The sequence below is a fragment of the Peromyscus leucopus genome, chromosome 8a (assembly GCF_004664715.2).
Source record: "Peromyscus leucopus breed LL Stock chromosome 8a, UCI_PerLeu_2.1, whole genome shotgun sequence".
NCBI lineage: Eukaryota > Metazoa > Chordata > Mammalia > Rodentia > Cricetidae > Peromyscus > Peromyscus leucopus.
In genome coordinates, this window is record NC_051085.1 from 20447374 (window position 1) to 20470341 (window position 22968).

Here is a 22968-nt window from a genome sequence, read left to right on the forward strand (position 1 = left end):
AGAAGCATTTATCCCATGTCTGTTCACAAGTGTAGACTGCTCAAGTGAAGGGGGCCTGATTTACCCAGAGGTCAGTTGTGGCTATGACTATCAAACACATTTGGACATGAAAATAACTGGTTTGTTTTGTGTATTATTAGCTTTAAAATGGGGACATTTTATGTAGAAAACCTAAAAGACTGCAAACAAAAATTGTGCAAGTAGGTCGGCTGCCTCTTCACAGAAAAGCTCCAGGTTAACTGGAGACACTGATGTATTATGTGTAGGCTGGGTTTTATTGGATGTTTTCCCTTCAAGAATTCCAATATTGTGTGATGTGATTGAGGAAAACAATGGCCTTGCTCCTTGCCATTGGGATTCAAAGAAAACTGCTGCAGGGATGTATAGCCTTTTCAATCTCATGGTTGAGGACGGCTGCCACTCACTTAGAGAATCAATTTGGAATGGAAATTTGAAAATGTGGAGAAAAACATGCGTTTTTTTCATTTTAACTGTGTAGTAAACTCTTCTTACACAATTTGAGAGCAAACACAAGAAAGGTTTCCCAGAAGATAATTGGTATATACAATATATTCATATCATTCTTACTATTTACATTTGTATGAAGGCGGGCAGCTGCTTGCTCAAGAAATCTGTCCTTCTAGTCTCAGAGAAACAGAAAAATTATGAGACATTGGTCATTTTAAGTGCTGTGTTTCTTCTCAAGAAACCACTTGTTCATTTCTATAATGGACAAGGAACTAGAGACATTTATCTTTATAATTTTCTGTCCTGTTTTGTTCCCTTCAGGGGCCATGAGATACTGAAAACCACGCAAGACAGATCTGGGAAGTCGGGAAACCGTAAAATCACTGAGACCGCATCCAGGCAGGAAGGATAAAGGTCGGTAAACTCTCTGTCCTGATGATCCTTGCATTGAGGGTGTCACAGAACATATATTTATTGTTATAAAAGCTGGAGGACAGTGAAGAAAGGCAGGGTGGGATGGCTCCAGGTTAGGAAGTTTCTCCATATTGTCCAGTCAGTTATTTCTAGTGATACATCAATAGCTAACAACACACACTCTGCATACTTGAGCTACATCCCATCTGCTAACTCCTGGGGGCCCGAGGGTAATAGAGAAAGGGCATGTTTTGATATTTCTATTCCTCTTAGTCATGCCTCTTTAATTTGCTCTCAGTAAAGACCAACGGCCCATTAAAATCCTTTAAAATTCTAGTCTTTAACTCTGGAAAGAAATTCATTATATTAATTATTACTCTTCTTGGAGATATTTTTCTGAGATAACACAGCAAGCAATGCATGCCACTTTTGTTTTATTGAGACAGGGTCTTCCTATGTAGCCTGGCTGGTGGTGAACATTTAGCCCAGGCCTCAGCCTCCCAAATGTTAGGATTATGTAACTGTTTTCAAGGAAATAATCTTGATGGTGCTGACTGGTGGACATACAACTCAAATTAATGCATTTTGGGGGAATAGGAAAACAATATCTTTAATGTAACATGAATTTCAAATGGTATTATTAATAAAAACAAACCTGGAGCCAGGTATTGGCATGAATGCTAAAAGATCAGAGAAATGGAACAGGCCACAGCTAACCTCACCTCAACAACTTCTCAGCTGATCTTGTTTCCTCAAACTGGAAGCCTCTGAGTCCTCAACCAAATGAATGTCAGCTGAACTGCTGCTAAAAGCCTCAAAGCTTAAAAAGGGCTCTAGTTCCTGGTCCTCAAGCCTTATATACCTTTCTGCTTCCTACTATCACTTCCTGGGACTAAAGGCATGTGTCACTATGCCTGGCTGTTTCCAATGTGGCTTTTAACTCACAGAGATCCGGATGGATCTCTGCCTCCAGAATGCTAGGATTAAAGGTGTGAGTGCCACCATTTAGTGGCCTCTATGTCTGTCTAGTGGCTGTTCTGTTCTCTGACCCCAGATAAGTTTATTAAGGTGCATAATATATTGGGGGACACAATATCACCACACTTTAAAGTATTTATATACATAGTTGACATGTATGTTGAAAATTGAGGCCACTTTCATGTTGCATCTTAATGGTATTTTACAATGGTGGAATTTGCCTTGTGGCCTCTCTAACCCTTAATTCTGGGTCTGCCCTCTTGCGTGAGAAATTTGCCCCTCCATCATAGCTTAGATAATGGATGAGGAGAACATGGCATGGGCTTCAGCCTGAGCAAAGTCTCCAGTATTCTCCCATGCTCAGATCCCCAAGAGAACAGAAGAGTAAGGGACCATGAACAAGCAGAAGGTACTATGTGGGACTTGGGCTCTTTGCCTGGGTTTCTGGGATGAGTATATACTTCCTTTTCACCCACTAAGATTTAGACACTGACAATGGGTTCTATGTCTTATTGGAACTTTTTTTTTTTTTTAAGACAGGGATTCTCTGTGTAGTTTTGGTGCTTGTCCTGGATCTCGCTCTGTAGACCACGCTGGCCTCTAACTCACAGAGATCTGCCTGGCTCTGCCTCCCAAGTGCTGGGATTAAAGGCGTGAGCCACTGCCGCCCAACAGAACATTTTTATTTTAATGCCAACTTTTAAACTTGTCAATGAAGAATAGCACCTTTGTTGAAATTTACCTTTTGAAAGGAAATGATTTCAGTAAAATAATTTTGGGAAAAACCAAGATTTCTACAGGAGCCATTCCAATCTTTATAGTGGGGGAAAACAGTGAGCAAAGTTCTAAATACTTGCATTGCACTTGAGGACAATTAAAACTGATATGCAAGATAACTACCGGGTCAGTATGGTGGGCTGAATGCTCAGGACTTATAAACAGAATCTGCTTAATTCTCATGATAGCTCTGGAGGAGGTGAAGAGGTTGTTCTCTTCTGTGATGAAAGCTGGCTTAGTGGCCAACTGCACAGATTTAGCCAGTGGGTGGTGGAGTTGGATAGCAGTCTAATTCTGTCTACTGTCAAACCTATGTCCTTGACCAGCATGGAAAGCAGAAGCTAAAATACTGACTTTAAAGAAGTGCAGCATCTCACTTTCATCAGACATTTATCCTGCATCATTGGAATGCACACTCTTGAGGAGCGCATCATCTCTCTACTCAGTGAACTCCGTGACAGATGTGACACATTTTACAGATTCTTTGATGACAAAACACTAAACTCCACAACCCTCCCCAAGAGTAATTAGAAGAAGAGCCAAAAAGAAAATTTCTAACTATTAGCTAAAGAAATTAGAAATCAACAAGAAAGCAAGACAGTGAGTGGATGTGTAGTTGGAATGTGATGGTGGTCCAAGTTGGAAACTTTTTTCAATAACTTTATAGTCATAGACCAAAAGATACAGATACCTGACTCTAATTCTTTTGTGATTTTTCTAACTAGACTTCCAGAGATGTTCATTTTAGGAAAACATACGTGTATACCACTTGGTAAGTTAGGATAGCAAAACAGTCATGAATACCTATGGATAGCTGTGTAGGAAAATACAAGATATATTCTCAGCAAATGTACTTGTATAAATACAATATTCGTTAATTATGAAAAATAACAATAGAAAGAGAAACAAAAGAAGGTGAGCAGTGAACAATGTTTATATTGCATTCTTGGATAAGAATAATAAATATATAAGTGTTATCTTCTCAGAATGAGAACATGTGACAGTGAACATGTTTATATTGCATTTGATAAACTTAATTATGTATATCCTCAAAAAAAAATGAAGGAAAGCTTGACATTAAAATGGAAGAATTGAATAGCCCAGGGAAAAGCAAAATTTTGGGAAAAGAGGGGATAATTTAAGAACTTGCCATTTCTGAGGATTAAAATATGTTAAAGAGTTATACTCAAGACAGTGAGCTACTTTGTTTTTTTCACTAAGATAGAAACTTAAAGGTCCAGTGGTGGTTTGAATGAGAAGTTTCCTCCATAGGCGCCATATTGGCATTCTTGCTCTCCAGATGGTAGGACTCTTGGTGGGAGGTTATGGGATCTTCAGGAGGTACACCTTTGCTGGAGGAAGTATATCATTGGGGTGTGGGCTTTGAGGACTTATAACTACACCCCAATTCCAGTTTGTTCTTTACTTCCTGTGTGTGGTTGAAATATGACCAGTCAGCTTCCTGTTCTTGCTGCCTGCCATACCTGCTTGTTGCCATGCTCTTCCTGCCTCTGTGGACTCTATCCTTCTGGAACTGTAAGCTCAAATAAACCTTTTCTTCTAAAGTTGCTCAGGTCATGGTGCTTTATCACAGCAACATAAAAGTAACTAATATAGGAGGAACTAAATTAATTTGAAAATTCTACCAAAGAACACAGCATTTAAAAGTAACATGTAATAGAGACATTTCATGTTGATAAAGTCTTGGCTATTTCAATGGCAATAACAATAATTGGTTAAAGTTTGGAAGAATGTAAATTTTAATATAATATACAAGAATTGACTAAATATTGGTTGATAAAAGAAGAAAGATGATAAGATATAATGGGAGGAAAATACATTTGTGAATGCCTTTGCCATATTTTATATTATGTTACTAAAACAAGAATCCATGGCTGAAGAGTGATAGACTTAATCCTATTAAAATTTCCTTATCTGTAAATGAACAAGAGACACAAATAGCATAGCCCTAACAATGGATTTGTTTTAATTTCTTGAGAGTAGAATTAATGAATCAGTTAAATTCTAGCTAACATTCCAAAAATATGGTTGTTTAAAGGTTTAGTAAAGCAGAGGCCATATGGATAAGTTGATTTCCTACCCTCTGCAGCATAGATAACCATTGACACTGTCAACAGATGGATGTTATGTCATAACATGACATGATATACTATCACATATATGTGCATACACACACACACACACACACACACACACACACACACACACACACAAGTAATGACAGCATTATAGAAAAGTCCCAGCAACAACTTGGAAAGGAAGCAGTTTTCCATCAAAAAGAACAACTAAATTTGAGCTACAGTACTCACAAGAGTGAGGGATTTTAAGTAGACATTTTTATAATGCTTGCACGTCAGTGCATATTTCAGAAGTCATTTGCAACATCTTTGAATAATTCAAGTTTTGTACATGTGAAAATGTGTCATCAGTAGTAAAAATGAAATCCCCCAGTTATTCAAATGCAATAGATGATAGCAATGGAGCAGCACAAGAATAACATTTAAAGAGAAGTGTTCCTTGTCTGATTATTGTGAAGTACGGTGTAACAAAGAGGCTTATTTCACCTCCATCTAGAGTAGCTCTCCTTTCTCACATGCTACAGTCACAAAGCAAATGAGAAAGGTAAATTTATCATCATCAACACACACTAAAGGTGTTTTTAAAAGTCTTAGGGCTTAGAGGGCAAAAGCCCTTGCCTCCCAGGCCTGAGAAGTTGAGTTTATTCTTTGGAAACAATAGTGGGAAGAGAGAAATGACTCCTGGAAGTAGTTTTCTGACCTCTGTGCACATGTCACGGCACATGTGTACATGTGTAAAAGGACAAATGGATAAAAGCTTTAATTCAGGTGAAATATATCAAGGAATGGTGGCCTGTACTATGACAACCAATTGGCACAAAGGTTTACAAAGGCATTCATTTTTGCCTGAGGGCCTGTTGGCATCATTGCTGAGTTCTGGAAAGAATCGCTTGTCAACTGTGATCTTTTTCGTCTTTCTGGTTGGATCCACATCTCTGAGCAAAGCAATGGTTCTTGGCCATTGTTGTTCTCCCTGAAGAATGCATGCTGACCCAGGGCCTTCTGCCAGCATTCTCAGCCGAATGGACTTCTCATCTCCATCATTTGTGTTGCTCTTTTGTTTGCAGGCTTCAATTATGCTGTAGTGTTTATCCAGCCATCTCTCCTTGCCCTTCTCATGGTCATTGTCCCTCAGTTGAATTTGATATTTCAGTTCTTTTAATCTAGCAACACCAGAGTGTTTCCCTTTGGTCTGACACAGCTTGTTATCAAGAAAGTTTTGGTCTTAGGGTTTGGCCAACAACCATTTTATGAGTCCTTCCTACAAGGACTTTTAGGTACTCTGAAAACTACATCCCTGGAAGACATTCCCTGTTGGACTAAAAAGCATGTTGGGGAATGTCTGAATCTCCAAGAAAGGAATACATTGTGACTGTCTCTATAAGACTCTTTCTGAACACACATAGATATTTTTGTTTATTTAAAGATTGTGTGTGTGTGTGTGTGTGTGTGTGTGTGTGTTATAGTGTGTGCCAATTGAATGAATGTGCCCATGTAGTCCAGAAGAGAGTATTGTTGGAGTTGGAGTTAATGGTGGATATGAGCCACCTGAGATGGGTGCTGGGAACCGAACTTGGGTCCTCTGGAAAAGCAGCACTGATTCATCACTCTAGCCCCTGACAGAGGAGTTTTAAAATCTCTTTCTCTGTCTCTCTGTCTCTTCTCTCTGTCTCTGTCTCTCTCTCTCAGTATTTTGATTACAGCAGAAAACAGCCTCAAAATAAACAAAAGAACTATAGAAACTTTTCTCTATAATAAGTAAGTAAAATAAAAGAGACTATCATTTTGTTTTAAATGACTAACAAAATCAAACAAACGCAAGTCTAAAGATAACAAAATCTTGTTAATCTTCATGCTTTCCAGACTGTCACTTTTTGAAGACTGTAAAAAACAAAATAAGTCACCACCGCCACCACCACAACAACAATACCAAATACTGTCAGCAGGAATTTGTAGAAGGGAAAAATGGAGAACAAAACAAGCTGTATAACATACAGGTGTATAACAAGCTATAAAAAAAAAAAACCCAACAAGCTATACAAAAAGGTGCTAACAGCCACCATTGTAGTAGAACAAAATAGAAAGGGTCAAGTTTATCAGGGAATCTTAGACATCAAAATAAGTGCTAATTACTATGTATAGTATATGAAAGGATTATTTTTTTCTCATTCCTTCATCTAACAAGGAGTTTCTGAGACTCTATCCTGTTTGTCTTGTGTTTGGTGCTATTGTGAGCACCAGTGACACAGAGCTGAGGACTTCATTGTTTCCTGTTATGTGCCTGGATAGAGATGCTGGACCTAATTAAGGGCTTTAAGGAGACCCCAGGCAGCGTTAGATCCAGAGTGCTGGGCAGTTTCCTTTGAAAGGTCCTAGGAACCCATGCTGACTTCCATAGGCTCAAGAATACGAGGTAGAAACAGAAATCAGTTTGGTGTAAAAAACACAAAAAAAAAAACCCCAAAGCTAGTCTGAGTAGATGGAACCTGAGGAAAACATTTTTGTTTGCATTCAGGGAACAACTTCTGGTACTAGAGAAAGTTCTGGAAGCTTGAACCACTAAGAAAGGATGTTACACAGGCTTCATATGTAAGATGGGAGTAGCGAAGGGGCAGTGAGTGGTTAACAGATGCCACAGAAACCAGTTCAAGTGTTGTTTGGATCATGGGAATGAGAAGGGTTCCCATGAGGAACTGACCACCAGGCTACTTTTGAGTTGAGAACTAACCAGCCTTGTCACTTACCTTTAGGTAAATTATGTATCTCTGAGTCTTTGTTTCTATATTAAAGAACCAGTGGTAGCAAAGGAGAGTAAAACCGTATGTCTCAAGAGGGTGGTGAGACCTGAATAAAGTGGGCATTAGTAAAGCAATTCAAGATGTTTCGATAAGGTGGGCACTTGATGAATGGTACCATTAGAATAAAGAAATAAGATCTTACCTTGGAAAGCACTTTTAGAAAGTGAAGATGACACTCATTGACGTTAAAAGTCCTCTTTGTCTAGGATTCCTGAAGACAAAATCTTTATAAATTGTGCTGTAAATAAAATTGTAAACATACACCATTAGAAACTATTCTATTTTGTTAGCATTCCCTTGTATGTCCTTAGCTTATGGACAACTTTATTTTTAGCTCAACCTATAGTTTTTGGATTATGCCAAAGGATCTAGATTGCCAACTCTATTTTGTTACATCGAAAGACATCTTGGATTAGACAAGGAACAGGTGTTATAACCTGTTCAAAGGCAGCATGCTTGTGTACGTTGGGTGAGTTTAAATTTGCTAGGGTTAAATGCAGTGCCGCAAATCAGTTCCTATTTATCAGTCATGCTGCCTTATCAAACACTGAACAATTTACATTAGTCATTGAGAAGTCCAAAAGGACTCAGGTGGTTGAACTCCTCCCTGGTCATTCTAACAGAAGGCAAATAAAGCAGTTAGAGGTTGTCTGTTACTATAGCAACTCAATGAGCTGTGTTTGGTGTTAAGCATGCTTACCAGTTACAGCAAATGAGCCATTCCACACTCAGTCCTCCCCACCCTAGTTTGTCTTTAATGAGCTCAGCTTGCTTTTGTTTGTAGCAATCTACATTGTTTTTTACGTAGGAAGTGTCTAACTTAAGATGGTTTGATTTCCAATTTTTCCATTTTATGATGTGAAAGTGAGACCCATTCATTAGCAACTGTAGTCTGAATTTTGAATGTTAGTGCTTTCTGGAATGGCAGTATGTATTACAACACTCTGGCTGTGTTTAAGAAGCAGCCATAAGCTGCAACTTCCAGTCAACCAGGCAACTGTGAAAGAAACAATGTTGACTCTACAGTGACATTTCTAAGCATTTGTGTTTCATAGGTTAAATGTGCTGCACAATTTTTGTCTTACAATATTTTCAACTTAATTTTATTGTAACATTAGCCCATTACCAGTCAAGGAACTTTTGTGAATTGTATCATGGGACATTTAAGCAAGGTAGAGAGTAAAGGATAAAATCAACCCTTACTTCTGAGAAAGAACATGTTTTGTTGTGATATTTCCTGAAACTCCTCCTCAAATAGAGCACTACAGTTAGTCATCTCGTGGAAGCATCATGAGAAGTGTACATTGTTCTGATACTTTTTATGTTTTCTCACATTTCTGGAATCATCTCAATATTTTGATTTGCCTATTTTAAATTTACGAAAAGGATCTACTTCTTTTTTTAAATAAATATTTTTATTTCATAATTAATTTATTTTTACATATCAGCTATGGATTCCCCTGTCCTCCCTCCTCCCACCCCCAGCCTTCCCCCCAATCCACCCCCCATTCCCACCTCCTCCACGGCAAGGTTTCCCCTGGGGAGTCAGCCCAGCCTGGTAGACTCAGTTGAGACAGGTCCTTTCCCCTCCTCCCTACACCAAGGCTGAGCAAAGTGTCTCAGCACAGGCCTTAGGTTCCAAAAAGCTGGCTCATGCACCAAGGATAGGTCCCGGGTCCCACTGCCTGGGGGCCTCCTAAACAGTTCAAGCTCATCAACTGTCTCACTTAACCAGAGGGCCTGGTCCAGTTCCATGGGGGCTCTTCGGCTATTGGTTCACAGTTCATGCGTTTCCGCTTAGTTTGGCTTTTTCCAATCTTGGTCTCGATATCTCTTACTCATATAATCCCCCCCCCCCCCCGTTGGACTCCTGGAGCTCCACCTGGGGTTGGCTGTGGATCGCTGCATCTGTTTCCACCAGTCACTGGATGAGAGTTCTATCATGACAGTTAGGATGTTAGGCCATCCGATCACCAGGTTAGGTCAGCTCAGGCACTCTCTCGACCATTGCCAGTAGTCTATAGTGGAGGTATCTCTGTGGATTTTGGGGATGTCTCTAGCACTCTGCTTCTTCCTATTCCCACCGGGTCTTCATTTATCATGGTGTCTCTTTCCTTGTTCTCCCACTCTGGTCCTGATTCAGCTGGGACCTCCCGCTCCCCTATGCTCGCTTTCCTCTGACCCTTGCCCTCCATAACCCCCCTCACCCCCAGTTTGCTCATGTAGATCTCATCCATTTCTCTGTCATTGGGCGATCCATGTGTCTTTCTTAAGGGTCCTCTTTACTAGGTAGCCTCCCTGGAGTTGTGAGTTGCAGTCTGTTTATCCTTTGCTTTACATCTAGTATCCACTTATGAGTGAATACATACCATATTTGTCTTTCTGAGTCTGGGTTACCTCACTCAGGATGATATTTTCTAGTTCCATCCATTTGCCTGCAAACTTCATGATGTCATTGTTTATCTCTACTGAGTAGTACTCCATTGTATATATATATAGCATACATCAGCACTTCTTCTTTTTAACATCATGTTTTTAAGATCATCAAGGTTCTGTCTTCCTAGCTCTGTGTTCTCTTTTTTGGGATTTTGTGTCACATGGTAAAGCGAGCATTTGTTTGCTGTTTATGTCCCCTCACCTGCTTGCTGCTTAAGAGAGTGCATGATGACAGGGTGTTATTGCTGAAAGAGGTAGAAGAAAGCATCCTTATTAGTTTTCCTGTTGTTGTGAACAAATACCTCATAAGAAACAAAGAAGGGGAGGAAAGTTTGTTTTGGCTCATAGTTTGGGAATAGAGTGGCCATCGGAGTGGTGAGGGCCTGGTAGTGGGAGCAGGAGGTAGCTCATCAGAGCCAGGAAGCAGAGAGTGATAACTGCTGCTGCTCATCTCCCTTTTGCTTTTCACTCAGTCTAGAACTCTGGCCCAAGCAATGGGGCTGCCCACTTTTAGGGTGGATTTTCCCACCTGAGTTAAATACTCTTGGAAACTACTTCACAGATATCAAAAGGTGTATTTCTATAGTGATTTTAAAACTAGTTAACTTGATAGTGATGATTAACCTTCACAACATCCTAAATGTATGAGTCTCTATAGTGTGAATACTGAAGCTATTTAAAAGCAATAACAGTTAAAGTGGATGGGAAGTTGGAGAAAGTGAATAAATTAAGACCAGGACAGACAAGTCATACTGAGAATCAGATTGCCTGTTAAGGCAGTGAGACCACAACAGGTGGATTGACTTTCTCAAAATAAACAAAGTTCTTGTGCCTGGGGCTTATCTGTAGCTACGACCTTTACACAAGAAAAATGAAACCAACAAGCTTGACGTGTAGCTGATTACTTTTGAATCAAATGTCAACTGATCACAGGCCTCCGCCTAGTCAATTGATTTGTTAGGTAAGCAGAAACACTCCATCAAACCATACCCAAATGAATCAAACTTGCTGTTGCCAGTCAGCTCACTTCTTTACTTTCACATTCAGGCTATTGGGGCAAAGTTCTCTGTTACTCTCCTAGTTTCAGGTGCTACCTGACTCTTGGATCATCCAAGACAACACTAGGTCTCACTTGAGGGGCTGCAAACAATTTCTGTTATAAAAAGGCTAGTTAATGAGAAATACTTGCAAGTCCAAGATGATTTTTAAAAGGATGTACTTACCAATGGCTCTGGTGTTTAGCCAACCAACCATATCTGCAGCAATGTTTGCTTTTTAAAATTTTATCTAGAGCAGTGGTTCTCAAGCTTCTTAATGCTTCGACCCTTTAATACAGTTCCTCGTGTTGTGGTGATCCCCAACCATAAAATTATTTTGTTGCTACTTCATAACTGTAATGAATCATAATGTACATATCTGTATTTTCCAAAGGTCTTAGGCGACCCCTGTGAAAGGATCTTTCATCCTCAAGGGGGTCGTGACCTACAGATTTGAGAACCGCCCATCTAGAGCTTCCTTTAGGTTATGCAGCAAGGCTAATCGTGGTCTTCTAACTCAAAGCCCAAATCTCATAATCAAATAGTTGCATGGGATAAGACACACAAAGCTTTTGTCCCTCTCTTTCCTCATTGTGTTGCTTACGTGTGAAATAGGATATAAGGAATCCTTAGAGACCCCTCATCAACATAACAAAACTGTCTGCTATTCTGACTTCAGAAGGGCTGGTAGCAACATAGCTTCAGCTCATCACTTTGCCATTTGATTGCCGCCTCTATATTATGAACCTAACCTAGCTACCACTTCCCTCTGGGTGAAGCATTCTGTCCCATTTGTTCTAATATGGAGGAGAATGTGGTTTGGCAAATTGGAATTCACTGGTCATGAGAGTTCATCACCTTCCTGGGGACTTCTCAGCAAAGCTCTGCCCCATGGTTGCTTTGCTTTCTGGGTAATTAACAGACACGACAGACATGCCTGTTTTTAGAAAGGTTTGGGTATGTCAACATTATTCTGGAGACAGAACCAACTATGCCAGCTTGAAAAGCAGGAGTTTGTAGCTCCAGCCCAGGCCTGCAGTTTCCTATAGCTGAAGGCAGTCTCCGTAGTTCTGGATAGTAAGTGAACATTGAGATTGTATCGTTAGCGACACATGGAACTATGACAAAGAAGTCTTCATTCCATTTTGATTTTAGACTTTGACATAGGCATAACTCCTAAGAGTGAAAGGAATGTAACTAATTTTTAAATCAAACTCACTTCAATTTGTTCATATTTCAAGATGTTTTGCATATTTCTAAAATAAATAAAATCCATGTTATAGATTGGCATTTTAGAAACAGAATTTTAAAACACCAAGTGTATTCGGCAGATGTTAAATAGCATGTAAGAAGTAATAATTGGTCATAGGTTAAATATCAGGTTTAATTTATATTCTCTTCAAATAAATTTATTAAAATTCTAAATTATAGATGTTCAAGAACACAAAATATCTTGATAAATTGTCAGACTGTCATCCTACCTTGCAAACAGCATACTTATTGTTATGGTAATCATTAAAAACTCCCCTGGTAGAAAACTGTACATGTAAATGTTCAACCATTGAAGGTCAAGGCAGTAACTAAAAAGATGACGTCATTGTCCCAGAGTGACATCATTGTCCCAGAGTGACATCATTGTTCCAGAGCTGCTCATGAGCTGGTTGTTGTTCATTTGTCTCAGATGGTGTATTTTCTGACCTTTGGAAGGCATTGTGGATAGTTTAGCTGCTAATTATTACCACACATTTCAGCATATAACAATTCTATGCATGACTATGATTGGTGAAGTGTGGCTGAAAGGACAGTCCTTTCAAGGTCACATTCACATTGCATATATGTGAAGACTCTCCCTTACTGAATTTGGTATGTGGTTACATTACTGTTGGTATGTAATGGAGAACATGGCTTAACTCTGTGAGCTGATTCCAAAGAGCTCTCCAACATAAACTTCTCAAGAGATCTGTGGAGCCTGTTATAATTTAAATACATATATCTAGCTTAAGCTTATCAAATAAAGTTTTGATTACAACAGCAATTTATACTGTTTTTTTTCATTTACTTTTGTTTATATCAATTAGTAGTCCCACTGCATAAGATTTTATAATCTTGTTGATATAGGTGGATGTTTAAACTCTATTAAGATTTTTTTTTACATGGAGCCTGAAAATTGGAAATTAAATCTCTTTCCTACCATGCTTTGGTACTATCTGACTACAATAGTCTTTGAAATCATTCTGAGGGAAAGCACAGTGTAGTAAGCTAAATCATGGGTTGCTAATCTTGAGTTTCCCTTGTTCGCTTTTTGAGCTTCATGGACTCAGGCATATTATTTAATCCTTATGCCTCGGTGTGGTGATATATTGTGTACTCCAATAAAGCTTGCCTGGGGATCAGAGGACAAAGCCAGCCACTATATTAAACATAGAGGTCAGGCAGTGGTAGCACATGCCTTTAATCCTAGCATTCAGGAGGAAGAGATCCATCCAGATCTCCGTGAGTTCAAGGCCACACTGGGAACAGAGCCAGGTGTGGTGGCACATGCCTTTAATCTCAGCACTAGGAAGGAAGGAAGATGGCAGGGCACAGGAAGGTATATAAGGCATAAGTAACCAGGAAGTCTCTCTTTTGAGGCCGAGGATTTCATAGAGGTAAGAATGTGGCTGGTTTGTTCTATTTCTCTGATCTTTCAGCTTTCACTCCAATATCTGGCTCTGGGGTTTGTTTGTTTTTTTAAATAAATAAGACCTTTTAAGATTCGTGTTACTATTATCTGTAAAATAGAACAATATTAGTACTTCTTTCCTAAGGTTATTAAAATGAATTCCATTGTCCTTTGTGTTGTATTTAGGATGTTTCCTTATATGGCTACTTAGTAAAGTATTATTTGATGTTACTTGCTGTGATATTTATGAAGTTTTCCAGTTAGGAGATTCCATCATTTTAAGGCTGTCCCCCCACCCCCCCATGGATCTTTAACTTACTAAGCTTATGTTGATGAATACATTGTAGGCAAAATTTTAATAGCAATAGAGTGAACATTGATGATTATATCTCTTTGTCTTTTTTAAACCAAAGATTATTTGTAGAACTAAAGAACTGTTGTAAAAGCATGATAAAATATTTAACCATTTAATAGCCTCATATATGATAACAAAAATCTGCAACTGCTTTGAAAATAGTTTCTTAATTGTGCAGACATTTTGTTTCCATCATGAGGGGTTAAAGTCACATCTTTACATATGTGCTTTGGCGAGCAGGCTGTTTGTAATGTTGATTTGATGATTGCTTTTTACCCCTGTGTGTCTGTGAGAACTTTCCACTGTTTATCAGTTTTTTTTAAAGCTTAAGTTAGTACATGACTTATCACTTACCAGTAACTAGTAAACAAACTATCTGTTTCAGTTATGCTTGAAACATGTTCAATTGGAATATTTTCTGATTTAGACATAAGGCAGAGAATAGTAGAATATTAATAGAAGAGCTTGGTAGAGGAATGTATCAGTTTGTATTCTTTAAAGACCCCTCCTCATCATTATCATCAGAATGCAAGAAGCCACTGGAATTGGAATTTACTTTAACTGATGGGAGATTATCCAAGTAAGTCAGCAGGCTCCTTATCAGGGAAGAAGATGATGACAACTGAGGTGGATCTGACAGCTAAGAGGTCAGAGTCCATGAGGACCAGCAAGGCACAGCAGATGGTATCCCAGCATGTGGGTCACTCATGGTGACACAGAGTCTGGAGGCAGGTGATATCTGGGAAGATAACCAGTGTCTGGTATAGATGCTGGGACCCCAGGGATGAAATTAGGTGGAAGTGATAGTGAGCCATCCAGGATGCTAAAGCAGAGGCTGCAGGTCACTGTACAATAAAAGCTGTGCTATTTCTGGTTTGGGAGTGATGGAGATTGAGGATTGTTGGTGAAGGGAGCCAGACTGGTCTTCGTAGATACTGACTTTGAAATTCTTCAGTCAAGGGTCATGTGACTCCTTTCTATGATTTGTAAAACTCAAGTGAATTAAACAATAAGTGTCCTTTACTGCTAAGGAGGATGATTAGAAGGCAACTTGGTATTGGCTTGGCCAGTTTCATCATGGAAAGATTCAGTAACTTGCAGAACAGCCGGGATTCCTGACAGTTGGAGTTGCTCACATGCAGACAAGGTTAAGTGACACGTGGAACATAGGTGTGTTATTCCTATGCTTTTTGGATTTTTCCCTGGAAAGAGGTCATCTATCAGAGAAAATAACAGAGTCAGGTGGTTGCTCACTGCTGAAGCCTGCTTGCAGAGGAAGAGAAACAGTGGAAGCTGCTGAGTTAATTTCCTTATAGTGACATGAATGTGACCTGGCCTTTCTCCTGGCAGGGACAGTCATGCCATAGTCTCTTACGTGGAGATATTCTGTATCAAACTAAGGAGGAAGAGGATGCTGGACACTGACTTGCCTGAGTTCAGATTTAAATAACCTTCTGTTGTTGAGCTCAGACCTTACATATACTGATGTATCTGTGATCAATGGAAAAACCCTCAAAACAAAATTCAAGCATTCTCCTGCTTTACGTTCCAAAGCAGATTTATTTGTTCTTTATATTATGTGTAAATATTGTGTGCCTCATGTGTGTATATGTATCATGTGTATGCCTGGTACCTGTGGAGGCCAGAAAGGGGAAACTGATCCTTGGCAACTGGAGTTAAAAATGGTCATGAGCTTCCTGACATGGATGCTAGAAACTGACCTCAGGATCTTCAGAAGAGAAGCAAGTGTAACTACTGAGGCATCACTCCAATGCTGTATCTCTAGAAAAGAAAAAAAAAAACATTTTAGTGGGTTACTATGAAGTTTTGAAACTTTTATCAGTTTTTTCAATGACTTTTTAATGAGGGGAAAATTCCATGTTTCGTTATTCAAATACGCATTCTTTGTGAAGGTGACTGCATTCAGTTAGCAAATGGCAATTAATTTAAGTGATTATTTAATTTACTTCATTCTCATGGAATGTAATGGTTTGAATTCTGAAATTCTGTACAGCTTTGGGGCAGGTTATTCACTATATGGGGCTTTACTTTCTCAATGTCTCTGTTCTTCATACAATACTGTAATTTTGGTTCTCCCAGGGATTCACAATGAGAGACAGCTTTCCCTTATTATTAAAAATCTCATACTTAAAATATGCTCTGTTCTTACTTATCCTCATAGTATGAAATAATTGTATCTGTCCAGATCCACGACTGAAGTGACTTAAGGAACTGGCAGAAGGGTTGACCAGAAACTCTGGAGCCATAGTTGACGTGTCTTTCCATAGATGGATAGACTTTCATCTTAGCAAACCCTCATTCTGCTCTCAAGCCTTTCGAGGGATTGGATCTGATCCACCCTGATTGCTAAGGATAAACTTCTTAAAGTCAGTTGATTGCAGATGCTATGATGTCTACAAAACACCTCACAGCAACTCCTACGTCAGTGTGTGATAGATCATTGAGGACAACGACCTCCTCAACAAACTGACTGTCACGGAGCTGTCATCAAAGTCCAACCTTCGTCAGCTTAGCACCCTTATACGTCTTATTAAACCACCTTTAATCTCAGGGACAATGAATGAGTCACTCTTGGGTATTATACAACTCTTTTGAAGCATGTTTTGTAATCAAAACCATACTAACCATTTCTGGGAAGAAAATATGCCACTAGGTGATAGTCACTATTCTTTACATCATATTACTTAGACACCATGATGCAGCTATAATAGCTATGTGTCATAAAGGTTAGATGATAAGTGCTTAAAGGGAAGATGAAAGCAAAACTACACACATACAATAAAATAAATACTCCTAATTATAGTTCCTTTTTCTAAACTGGGCACACAGCCAGAGCTGGTATGCATTAACACAAACTTCTCTTCCAACCATTCATTATTATTCTTGCTTTCAAGCAGGCACACTACATTAGCGTTCTTTGCCTGGTAGAGACCCACACTATCTTTCAGGGATCCATTCAAAAGAAGCTATACTGCAATAGCTGTCTACCCACATATAGCACTTACGTATCATGCACAAACATCTATAAGCCAGACTCTAGCTTCTCTTCCTGCCAATGTGTTATAACAAAGTCTTGATGAAGCCATATGTGTGAGCTGATAGGAAAGAAGGTAATAAGACATTAATATAGATTATGGACACCTGGACTAGCTCCTGGTTAAATTATTTGTGTTATTAGGACTGGCTTGAGTTCAGTCTTATACACATGGCTCCCATTTAGAATTGAATTTTTTTTTTTTTTTTTTTTTCACTAGTGGATCCAACAACTTGTTCATGATGCTTATGGTAAGGTGGTGGCTCATGGGAGACATTACTACTAAGACTTAGTAAAAAAGTTCAATGCCATTTCTTCAAGGGAAGGTAGCTATCTGCAGAAGAATCCTCAGGGTTCACCGTGATTCATAGGGTCTGCTATGGGCTCTACACAGCATCCCTGACAGCGACTGGCACATAAAGCACCATAGAGCTGATGAGTCATAAACCCCCAATGGCAGAACATGGCAGCCTGGCCTTTTTGCAGAGCCCTCTCTTATTCATGGACCTACTTCAAACCTGCAGGTTTTGTGACCACTAAGTAAATGAGCCAGAGCAGCACACACAAGCTAAAAACATGTTGCTTTGCAAATCTAGGGATATCATTTGACTTTGTGCTTCACTGGGGAGGGTATTGGGAGCAAGTGTGACTTTGATTTTACCTTTGAGGGAATTTACTAAAATGCTTCACACTATTAAACCTCTAGGAATTCAGCATGTATGGAGAAGTCCACACAGGCCAACTAGGAGAACTAACTGGGAGGGTGGTGGGAATTTACTGGTGTACCTTTCAGTTCCTTGAGGGTGTCATGAATCTCCCTGCAAAGAGTCAAGAAATCAAAACAACAACAACAACAAAAAAGCAAAACAAAAAAAAAAAGTCAAGAAATCTGGTTTTGTTTTGTTTTACCATCCACAAACAGTGGTAGAAATGTCTGCTCAAATAGTCCTACTGTAATAACACACGCAGAAAAGCAATGAAGAAATTATACCAGTTGCTTTAAATATACATAGTCCAGTAATATATACTGGAATGAGGGAATAGCCATGAACTGGGTTTGGGACACACTAGCCTCTTCACCTGAGCTAAAACTTCACCACCCACCCAACCTCTCTGAGTTCGTACAGACTGGTAGACCAAGTGATGTTTAGGACTCTTGCTAATGGTGTCATTTTGGAGCTACTGTCCAGTAATTTGTGAACGGAATGATTAACTTCCTTTCCTTGGTGTAGTCACCATAAGGGTAGGGGACAGGTAAACATATAACTCTTGACAGTATCAAGTCATTTCTCCTGCTTTCATGAAGGGAAGTTTGCTCTGTAGACTGGCTTTTCTGAGGCTGGGTGAAAGCTTGTGATGATGTGAGTAGTGCTCACGAGTACCAGCGTTCTTTTGTTTATAACGATGAAAAAGGACTTTAGCAAGTTAGCTATTTCCTCCCTAGTGGCACCAAAATCAACAAGTAAGAGTACAGTCTCCACAAGCCAGATTGTTCTGGTTTGATTTTTTTTTTGTCCAGTGAGCACTGCATACACTTAAGTCCTTCCTAGTCCTGCACCATTCCCCATATTTATATCTATATAAATTGGGAAAATGTTTGTTTCTTTGGCATTGGGCATATATTGTGCTTTACCTTCTGGAGTCTGCAAGGTAGAGTGGGTCCTGAGAGAACATCATTTATTTGCAAGTTACTGACATCAGATATACAAGTTTTAGGCGAGGCAGGGTTAACCTCCTTATAGTATAGAAGGTCTCTCTAGTGGCGAAGAAAATCAACCAGCATTGAGGGTGTTGCTCTCCCAGGCTTCACTGGGACATTCCATCTGTCTGCAGCTTAGGTGTCTAGATCCCATTTCTTCCTGCTAATGGTTTACTTTCACGGAAATAATTCTGTGAGGTAGGAAATTTATTTTGTGTTATAACCAACTTAAAAGGATAAGACTCTGGGCTTGAAACATAGTTTCCATAATTATAGGATACAAAGACTTATCTGGGAGAATACATAGATTTCAGGTCCTTTATGCAGAGCTTGATTTGGGATTTTCAAGCCCTAAGTTAATTTTTTCTTTCCCTGTTTGCAGAAGTCAGCTAGAATGCTCTTTCATTTGACTCCTGCATTATAAGGCATTAATTAATTAAAAGTACCTTGTATTAAAAGTGCATTTAATACACCTGACCTACCCCATACAACATTCCCGCAACTCTACAGTGTAGAGCACACAGACTGTGTGTCACTGATTCTGCCCAGCTGGTAGCCACCATTGCTACTGCTCAGCATCTATAGATAGTATCCTACTATGTGCCATTGGTTTCAGAAAAAGATCAAAATTTCAAATATAGTTTCTGCAGAATGTATTTTGCTTTCTATTGAAGCAAAAACAAAATGTGAGTCAATTTTAGGTTGGAAACTTTCTCAGCTTAGAAGAGATGACAGACATAAACAAACATACAAATATATAGTTAGTAATTATGATGAGTTTTACAGAAAAGATATCATTTCTAGAGAGAGTAATCTTAAATAACCTTAATATGTATCATGTTTATGAGTGTAATTTGTTTAAAATTAAATAACTCTTATAAAGTACTTCATAGGCAAATATTAATCATAGGCTTTATTCTTTTACCTATAAAATACTGACAAAGAAACAATTGTTTGTGTTTTGTGAACATATAGAATTGTAATACTTAAAAACTTAAGAAAATGTGTGGAATTATAAATTTTGACTTCAAAGAAAAGAGTATTATTTTGGGGTTTTCTCTCACTTGATAGTAATCTTATGTTTCATGGTATTGTGAGTTTTCTTTTCCTTTATATATAATATTTTAAGAAATTTTCTTCTTTATTATTGGGGTTACATCCAAATAATGTATTTTTTAAAAATTTGGTTATGAGGCTAATATATGTACATGTAGAATCTGGTCAACATAACTTTTGCCTCTATGAAATAACAGATCTGGTAAAGCTGTAAAAGAACATTGTGTTATGTAGATATTTAAGTGTCATTTAATATTTAAGTGTTCTTTAAAACAGCCGTTACATAAATATCACTTTGATTTAACAAAACTGCACTAAGAAATTAAAGCACATTGTACCTCAGTTGACACAAAAAAAACATAGGAATTCAGTACATTTTGCTTATGCATTCAATTTTAATGCAATATTTGAAGCTGAGGGAAAGAGTTTACATTTGTTCTCACTTGTCCACTTGACCAGTTGATTCACACTGCCCCTGGCTCCTCAATGAAAAGAACCATCATCCACAGCTCTAGACATGCAGCCAGTCAGCCAGGACCCAGCTGAGAGGAATGAGGGGGCCAGAGGACTGTGGGGGAATTGGAAATCCTAAGGGGAGGACCAGAAGAGTAACAAAGACATCCTCAAGTTGGAGGCGTGGCACCAAGATGTAAAAACGGATGTGAAGTCAGATAAATTGAGTCATTCTATTGAAGGCAAGATCACCCATGGCTGTGTCTACACACACACAGTAGATTTTCCAGGCCTCCTTTCCTCATTGACCTCCTTAGAGGCTTCTCTGGCCTCCCGGTTTGATCTACGTTCATCTGGACTTAACGTTTTAACAGCATGGTTTTCCCTTTCATATCTCTTGTGAAGCACGTATATATCATATGTTCTGTCGCCTTTTTCGCTCTTAGGGGGTTATCCCAGAGAGCTTCTAGTTAAATGAGTGAAACAGCTCTCCCAGCTTTCAGTTAGTTACTTGATTATAATAGTTAACTTTCCTTCTCGTGGTGACAAAACACCTCCTAGAAGCAACTTAAGGGAGGGCAAGATTAGTTCTGCTTCTGCTTTCAAGGGTCTTAGTCTACTGTGGTGGGGAAGGCGCAGAGGAGGGCGTGGTGGTGGAACTCGGCGGTTGTGGCTGTTCACATGAGCACAAAAAGAGGCAGAGAGAGTGATGCCTCCGGAGGCAGGTATACTCTGCTAAGTCCAGTTTCCAATGACTCACTTCAGCCATCCAGGCCCCATTTCCTAAAGGATTCACAGATTTCGAAATAGCATCACTGAGCATTGAAAAGATGAGCCTGTCTGTGGATGCCATTTCAGATTTAAACCCCAACAGTTAGCCTTGGTTGTTGGCCTTTACCCAATAAAACTTGCCTCTGAAATGGTTACTCCCGGCTCTACATTTATTGGGAGCACTCATGAGTGTCACCAAAATGCTGATAAACGTGTTGTTATTTTTAGTCAGTCAGCTTCAATCTACACGGGGGATGGTTTACCTCCAAACTGTAGCTGTTCATAGCAAACTGGAGTTGAATTGTGTTGTGGTGTCTTTAATTGCAAATGACTGACGATAGGATAATATGTATCCTATCTGGCATGGCTTTAATTTTGAGTGTAGCCTGTGGCATTTTGTAGAGGGTCTAATGTGCAAACGAATATTTGTGTTTGGATTCTCTCGTGTTGAGGTGGTCTGCAATGCCTGCTTCTGGATTCACCATAACTTAGAATTTCTTGAAATTTTGTTTCCAATGTTCCCCCCCACACACACACAGGAAACTATATTTGTATTTATCAAGCTATTTTTTTAGTTGTGTATTTCTAATTTTTAAAAGATTAGGGAGTAGACTGACTTAAACACTCACTTTCAGCCACACCTTGATGGACTCAGTGAGCTAAAACATTTTTCTCAAAATCAGTTTTCCAATGCAAGAATGGTGTGATTCATGCTGGAGTCACTGCAAGACATAACTAAAGATATGGACTTTGACTAATGACAATAGATAGCTATGCTATACAGGATAGCATTCAGACATTCCAGTTCTACTATTATACTCTGTACATCATGCCAGATACCACAGTGGTATCTTTCCCATATGGTGAGTATGTTTTAACCCCAGTTGATGCCTGAAGCCACGGATTTTACCAAATCCTACATGGTTTTGTTGTTTGTTCTAGACAGCACAAGCAACAGTGGTTGATGTATTTGTATTTGATTCATGATCTGAGTTCAAATCTTGACACTGTCACTTCTGAGCTTGTGTATTTGGAAGCCCCTCACCCCCAACCAGGCTGTTTCTCATTGATAAAATGGGGATGATCATACCTATCTTGAAAATGTTATAATAATGCCTATTTGGTAACATCTTTTGGTTGTTTAAAGAAACAGCATACAAATTACCTCTATTATATTTTATATAATATATAAATATATAAAACCTTTAGCCAGGTTTCCAACCAAGTTAGAACTTTAGTTTTTTGTTGTTGTTTTTGTTTTGTGCTGTTTTGTTGATAAGGCCCTAAGTTTTCCTTTCTTTTTTGTCTTCTCACTTATGGGGACAATTGGGAAAAGTTCCTAAAAATTGAGATTATCGAGACAAGGGCAGAAGAAGATACTTGATGTTCTTGTTACAGTTTGCCTATGAAGTTCCCCACAGTCTCAGATTCTGAATATTTGGTTCCTTGGAACCAGCATCTTGAAAACGTTAGAAGTTGAGGCCCAGCTGGAGAAAGTAGGTCAATGGGACAAGGATTTGGGGGTGTCTTATTCTTGGCCCTTTCCTGGCCACCATGAAAGTAACCAGCTCTCTTCTGCCCCCTACTCCTGCTGCTGTGATTGCCTATGCAATGGGGTCAGGAAAGCATGACTGAGAAAAGACTCTACAAACCGAAAACAAAAACACTTCCCCTTAAGTTGATTCAGCCAGGCATTTCACGACTTACGCAAAAGAACTAACAGTGCTCATGGAAATTAGGGCTAATATTGTGTGATTTATAAAATTGTTAGGAAGATTAGTCATGTTAGCATTTTACATGCATACTTAAAACTTTGTATTGCCATAGCAATTGCTCCATGATGTTATTATCATTGACACTAATTTTAGTACTATTACTGCTACCTTAGAGTGGGGGATTATTTTGTCACC

The 22968-nt window shown here is 39.0% G+C and overlaps 1 protein-coding gene across 10 annotated transcripts in view; it reads left to right on the forward strand.

Annotated features, from left to right (window-relative positions):
- Positions 1-22968, forward strand: part of Pkib (cAMP-dependent protein kinase inhibitor beta) — a 97206-nt gene that overhangs the window by 19688 nt on the left and 54550 nt on the right. For all 10 annotated transcript variants that reach the window (XR_003734445.2, XR_005090279.1, XR_005090278.1 and 7 more), the window contains one exon: positions 790-882. The gene's annotated coding sequence lies outside the window, so the exon portion shown is untranslated. The remainder of the gene's footprint in view (positions 1-789; positions 883-22968) is intronic.